Genomic DNA, 7,470 nt, shown 5'->3' with positions numbered 1-7,470 from the left:
AGTTAAGGAATGGAATGGGGACACACAGCTGAACAGAAGATCACCCTAGTGTAGCATCGAAGTGAGCTTAAGGCATCATACCTATGGGAAAGTTTGTTTCCCTCAGAAACCACCTCTGAGACTGCTTCAGCAAGTGACCACATGGCTAATAAAAGTTCCCAAGTTCTTGTACCATAGAACCTGGAACACTTTGGTAGTAGGTGTTACCACCCTCTCCCGTGGCAATGAAAGAATATAACAATTCACGTACAGAATCAAATTTAAAGTACAGAAAGTCCCTTAACTTATATGAGGTGATGTCCAGATAAACTCATTATAAGAAAAAAGTATTATTAAGTTGGAGATGCATTTAGTACCTAGATGAATTCATCATAAAGTTGAAAGATTGTAAGTTGAGTCATTGTAAGTTACAGACCATCTGTAAGGTAACTTCCTAGTCAATGCTATGAAGATAAACGAATTGTAATATGGAACCTTAGATATCGTCAAAAGTTGATCTTCTAAAAATACTAACAATTGGCCCTATTACGATTCTGAACCATTTGGTCTGGTTGGAGAGATTGAGTGAGTGATCTAGGATTAGTATGTTTAAGGCTTCCCAGGTAATTCCAAAGTGCAGTCAGAGTTGAGAACCACTGCATTAAAGGAAATGATGATTTCTGAGTTTTGAATTAGTCTATCTTGAGTCTTGTATACAATAATAAAATACATTTCCACCCAATTTCAAATTTCACCTACCACTTAAATTTTCTCCCCAAACATGTATAATTAAAAAAATTAAGCCAAGGGGAACGCTAATTCTATGGCTTAGAATGAGGTGTTGCTTGATAATAAAAATGAATGACTGAATGAATAATGTGCTCAATGAAGAAAATCTGAAAACTACAAAAATATCCAAAGAAAAAATCTCCAGCAATTCCAGCATGCAAAGCTAACTGCTTGTGACATTCAGTGTACGTCTTTCCATTTAATCCATTAAAACAGTCATTAGTGTGCAGGACCAGTTTTTAATGATGATATTACCAGTTGAGGCAATAAAACCATTTCTCCTGCAATGTGGAGAAAGCTGGTTTCCTTTCTGTTTGTTTTACCTGGAGAGCAAGCATTCACCTCTTTTAAAACTGGTATCCAATTATGCTGTACCTCAGAATTACCTAATTAGGTGAGATGCCCTTACTGTGTGATTCTTGAGTTGGTGTGAAAGGGTAGAGTCTATCTAAGAAAGTCAAGAGTTTGAGTTCATCCCAAGGGCTTAAATACTATTGATTTAATGAGTGAATCTTTGAGTTACCTTAAAAATCCCAATTTATATGCAGATATCTATCCTAAAAGCCCTCAACTAAAATCTGATTTCTTACTCAGGCAATGATTTATTTCCCCAGCCTCATGTTTTGCCTTTATTCTGCTCGTCACATCTTTCTTGGAACTATTTGTCTCCAATGGGAGTTCAGCAGAGAGGAAACCCAAAAGGAAAGGAGGGTACCCACCAGCCCCTGGATTTGCAGAAAGCTCAGCTCTAACCATGATTGGCATATCTGCTATCTGGCTATGTTCCCAGTAGAATAGTCCTTTAGATGTCTCACATTTAACATCTTGGCTGAAAGAGCCAGAAGACCTGTAAAGTGTAGCACTGCATTTTAAATCTTGCTGTGGCTCAACTGTGAATTGGAATTGGCTGTTCTTCAAATCATGTGGGCTGAAGATCACTTAGCTGGGGAGAATCCGGCTAACAGCTGCATTCACTTTGATACGAAATGACTCAAAGGGACTTGGTTGGCCAGGCACAATGGCTCACACCTGTAATCCCAGCAATTTTGGAGGCCAGGGTTGGAGGATTGCTTGAACCAAAGATGTTCGAGACCAGCCTGGGCAAGATTGCAAGACATCATCTCTAAATAAATAAATAAATAAATAAATAAATAAATTTTTAAAAAGGGACTTGGTCAATTTTTTTTGTTTCTTTTTTAACTTTTTCAGTGAACAGTCAACTTTGTTAAATTATTTAAAATTTTGTATTGTTGTGGAAAATGGGGAAGGGTTCCTTCCAAAATGCCAACAACTTATACAAGGGAAGGGAGTAAAGAGAGCTAACATAGCCTCAGCCATAAAACTAATGGTAAAAACTTACAGAATGTTGAATTTGGGTGGTGTCTATAATCTGTAACTTCAACAAGTCCCATCTAATATTTTATAAGAAGATTCCAAAACTGTTCAGTGAGTGCTCTAGCCAGTATACATGGGTCTCAAAACTTCAATAAATATGCAATTATCTTGTGGCCATGAAACAGATGTTGATAAATTTCATTCAGGAAAAAGGCAGCATCCTAGGCAAACACTTGATTATGAAATATTTTTTTTTCCCCAAAAGCCTCCAAATGCATTCTTCCCAAACATGGTGTATGCACTAAGGGGGCAGCCATTAAGTGGCTTTGTCTCTGTCTTCACTCCCCCAGTGAGAACCTGTATGTTTCCATGCAGTGTTACAAGCTAACTGCTCAGTACAACTGATGACCACTTCTCAAGTGTCTGCCCAGTCCTCAGGGATTCCACTGAGTTTTATGAACACCTTCAAGTGCTCTTAGAGTTGTTCTTAGGGTTGGATTTCCCAGGTGACCTAAGCATAGCCTTAGGACACTCATAAAGCTGGGGCAATAAAGCAAAATAAAAATGTGGAAAAATATGTAGCTCCTCCCTCTTCAAGTAAATGTAATCTTTAAGGAAAGTAATCACAATTATATCGGACTTCTTTACACTTATTTACATACGGAAAGTTATAGATGAGTAGCACATCACACGCTATTCAGTGTGTTTAAGGCCTCTAAAGACATTTGCCTGGTCCTGGTTATATTTGAAGGTCAGTTGTTTCCAGGTCTCTCTTCCCACTACCTGAGTCTGAGCTCCACAGGTGCTGGCCAGCCTTCTTTTAATCTTACCACAGCACTTGGAGCTGAGTAGATGCTCAATGAGCAATTAAAAAAAAAATAAGTGAATGAACAAATGTTTGAAGACAGAACTGTGAGTCTCATGTACATAATTTAGGGGTCTCTATTTTAGCCATCTAGACATCAGAAATATTACCTCCCTCTTCCTCTAATCAACCATCTTTATGTGATGTGTTTGCCTTAAAGACAAGGAAGAAGGAGGTAAAAATACACACACACACACACACACACACACACACACACACACACACACACCAGCTTCCTTTTTCCCCTTACATCATGCAAGTGAGAAAGCCTAATCCTTCCCTCTAGAGTGAAACTACTGAGAGCTGCTTTGGTAATCTTGTCAGTAACAAGCTAAGAATCGGCTAAGAAAACAAGTGGCCAGATGGTAATGATTTCAAAATTGTGTTTGTTATATAAAAACATATTTAGAATTAACTTCTGACAACAAAATAATAATAAACTTCAAAATGACAAACAGAAATTGTGCCCCTTCACAGCAAAACTAATGCCAGTAGCAAATCTTGAAACCAATTACAAAGTAAGTTTAGAAAATAAACTTTCTAGAGGGAATTTGTAATATTGTTTAAATACACCACTCTTACTAGTGATACAATGATTTCTTCTTTAATGATTTAAGAAAATTGTCTCAGAAAAAAATGGATCTTGTAGCAGCACTTTTTAAAGAAAAAGTCATGAAACTTGAAGGCTCTTAAGAATCAGTACTGCCAAATTTAATGTAAAAGACAATTCATGTTGCAGACATGTGAGTTTTTAAAAGATTCACCTAGGGAAATAATTAACACCTAGCACTCAATTCTTCCTTGGCTTGTGTTAGTTACATAGTAAAATTTTACTTGCTCTATAGTATATTACCTTGTTTAAATAATTTTTTTCTCCTGAAAGAGGATGGGAAAGACAACAGTTTTGCAACACTGCAAGGTATTCTGCATGGTAAAATATACTTATCACACCCAGGTTAACAGAGGCCCACCAGAAGCCAGGACAGCAAGAGAAGCTTAGCGGAAAACTGAATGACTGTTGTAGCAGAATTAAAAAAAAAGGCTTTCCCGGGATTTCTAGATTTTATGACTATTTTTGTTGTATACAGTATTGTTTCCCTTATAATTTTGAATAGGTTAATTACAATCTCAAATTCTTTTTTTTTTATTTTTATTTACATGGGGTTTCACCCTGATGGTCAGGCTGATCTTGAACCCCTGACCTCAGGTGATCCACCCACCTCGGCCTCCCAAAGGGCTAGGATTACAGGCATCAGCCACCGTGGCTGGCCTAATCTCAAATTCTTAGTAAAGTTAATTTCTGGTGAAAATTAGCAAATATTATGAACTGTCTTATATCAGCATTCACCATTTTATACTTTTTAGAAACATGTTTCCTCAATTTTTCATGTTTATTAGCAGACTAAATATATTTCATTTCTCTATGTCATATAAAAGCAAGATGACAAAATATATAAACAAATTTACGCTTAGTAATTAATGTTTTGATATTTCGACTTATTTTGAAATGACTCAAACATTTAATGGGTATCTATTACTTAATTTTATTTCAAAGTTTCAAGTTATCAAAAAGATTTTATGCTATTTTAAAGCAGACATATTTTATAATTATTAATAAAACCTCACTTAAACTTTTATACAACTTATATTCTTTTAATTTAGTTATTCTTAACAATTATGCTTGAACTGTTAATGAAAATTTTATAAAACATTAAACAAAGCTGGCCACTATCTTAAATATTTTTTGTTGTTATTGGTAAATCAGGCAAATGCCAAAAATACTGCAGAAGCCAAGAAACTAAAAAGTTAAACGTGGTTCTTTCCTCTCTTTTTTTCTCCATGACTGACATGCATCAGGCAATTTATTTTTAGTGTGAATTCTGCCATTAGGTTGAATTTACACTTTTATGGTCTTAAACATTTAACAGAGGCAACACAAACATGTATAACCAGTAAACCCAGGCAAAAATATACATCTATATTATATTTAATAATATAAACATATAGATAGAAGCAGATTTTACAGCTTTCATTCTAAAACTTTTAGCTATGTGCCAGGTCTGATAATTTAAGACTTACTAACTAGTTCTGGTGAATGGGACAAGTTGAGGCTACCTGTTCAGATAGTTCAAGCTTTTTCCCAAGTGTTGTAGAAAAAGGGTTTAAGACTTTTTATCTGACCAGTTTCTAAATAGTTCTCTTTCAGATGATCATTATTTCTTTGAAGCTTGTATTTCCAAAGGTTAACCGTCAAGTTCTAGAGAAAACAGGGTAGAAAATTTATATCTCAAAGTTTCTCTGTTAACAGCCTTTCTTAAATATGGTGAATAGAGAAAAACCTATTATCAGAGGTCAATCTTATGGAAGCTGTGGACTAGATTTTAGGCTGGTGACTGAAGGGACATCTAGCAGTTAACTGTCCACAAAGACCCATGTGAATGGATAAGACATTTATTTCTGCTAAAACTGAATTGTCGCATTTTTCACTAATTTAGTCTTGAGATTTCTTTCTAGAGAGTGGCTATAAACTCTACCCCTGCCCTGATGGGCCTATCAGAAAAGCCACTCTTTAGGTGAGCCTGACCAGGAGGAGAGTGAGTCAATTAGGTGGGACTGAGGAGGATTCAAAATGGATGTCAAGGCAACATAGACTTACAGGAATTTACTATAGGATTTTACAGAAATTTCCTATAGGATTTTACAAGGAAGTACAGAGATGGGCCTTGGAGAAGTTTCAGAAGTCTGACTAAAGTTTAACTATAGAAACCTCAATTCTTCTTACCTCTGATGTTTCCTTTTAGTAATTTTCCATCCACTGATCACCAAATGGAGGAGATAGGAGCTTGAAGGGGAACATATTAAGGATTAAAGGAACTGAATAGAAGATCAGAGGCAGCAAAAGGAAGGAGGGACAGAAGTAAGTAGAAGAAGTCTTTAGGAGTCAGTTTGGAGAAAGTTTAATTTTCATAATGAAGTTCCACATTATCCTTAGCAAAAATTATGCCAACAAGAAAGGAAGTGGGCAGAAAGACCGAGCATATAGTTTGCAGGGGTGCAAGAAGAGGGTATCAGTCAACTGAGATGTTCTCCTAGGGTGAGCAAGATCCAATAGAACAAAAATAACTTAAAAAAATTTTATCCTGAATATTAGTTTCCAAGTAACCTGACTTCTGACCACAGAACTCCTTTAAAGGAAAAAAAAAAAAAAAAAAAAAACCTTTCAAGTCCCTTATTATTAGATTCCAGCTGGGACAATAACAAATATTCCTGGCCTTTTTTTTTTTCTCCATTTAAACCAGAGGTATTTACCAAGTGACTTAATACAGAATCAAAACCAGGAAGTGTTTTATAACTTAACCAAAGATGAATGAGACTTACTCAAAAGAGGCAGCCCTCCCAAGATGCAGAGCCACTCTTAAGGACAGTCAAATAAAGACCTTTGTTGCCACAGGACGAAGCAACCGAGGTTGAGACAACAAAAGCCTCTGATGGACTGGGACCTCTTAGTCAGTCAAACTCATCTGAGAGCTGACTCACTCTCACAAAGAGAAGAGGCTCCCAGTCTATTCAACTGGCTGCCTGATACATGATGATACTTTGCTTTTCTGATAGCAGAGACCAGACAGAGTATTCTCACTGGTCACAAAGCCAAACACTCAGGAAAGAAATGAGACCAACAGGAATGAAACAGCTGTCCCTGGGAGGGAAAGAATCAATATCAAATGGTACCCCAAAACCAAATTTATGCAAGAGTCACAATCCATACAAATGATTTTCTCCTGCTAACCTAAATTTGGAATGGAAATTATTGAGAAATTTTTACCTTCAGTTCTTTTTTTTTTTTTTTTTTGAGACGGAGTTTCGCTCTTGTTACCCAGGCTGGAGTGCAATGGCGTGATCTCAGCTCACTGCAACCTCCGCCCCCTGGGTTCAGGCAATTCTCCTGCCTCAGCCTCCTGAGTAGCTGGGATTACAGGCACGCGCCACCATGCCCAGCTAATTTTTTGTATTTTTAGTAGAGACGGGGTTTCACCATGTTGACCAGGATGGTCTCGATCTCTTGACCTTGTGATCCACCCGCCTCGGCCTCCCAAAGTGCTGAGATTATAGGCATGAGCCACCGCGCGCGGCCTACCTTCAGTTCTTAACTGAACACTAGAGGCAGAGGTCCGGGAGAGCTGACCTTGGTAAAAAAATGTTTACCTTTCCTTTGCTGGCTGTTTGTCAGTTGTCCCAGGATCTATTCCACAGGCTCCAGAGCAAATTAGGTGTCTCAACCACTCCTATTTTAGGGGCCAGAAACTATAGGGGCAGAAAGGTGACATCTTTTCTCACCTATAATAAGGATCATGGCCAACACTCCTATAACAAAAGGCAGGTTAGTAAGAGAAAGGCATAACACGTTTATTTAATCAAAGTTTTACATGATATAGGAATCTTCAGCAATAAAGACCCAATGACCTAGGAAAAACTCTTTTAATGCATAGGTTCAATTAAGAATG

The 7,470-nt window shown here is 37.1% G+C and overlaps 1 long non-coding RNA gene across 1 annotated transcript; it reads right to left on the bottom strand.

The window, feature by feature from the left end:
- Positions 1-4,943: 4,943 nt before the first annotated feature.
- LOC116524456 lies at positions 4,944-7,470 on the bottom strand. The gene is made up of 2 exons (XR_004257333.1): positions 7,172-7,470; positions 4,944-5,810 (listed from the first exon to the last, which is right to left on the bottom strand). It is a non-coding gene; the product is annotated as an uncharacterized LOC116524456 (long non-coding RNA).

Source organism: Sapajus apella, unplaced genomic scaffold (genome assembly GCF_009761245.1).
Source record: "Sapajus apella isolate SASKATOON/1434 unplaced genomic scaffold, GSC_monkey_1.0 scaffold45, whole genome shotgun sequence".
NCBI classification, from domain to species: Eukaryota; Metazoa; Chordata; class Mammalia; order Primates; family Cebidae; genus Sapajus; species Sapajus apella.
Note: the sequence above shows the minus strand (reverse complement) of the source record. Positions and strands in the feature narration are given on the sequence as shown.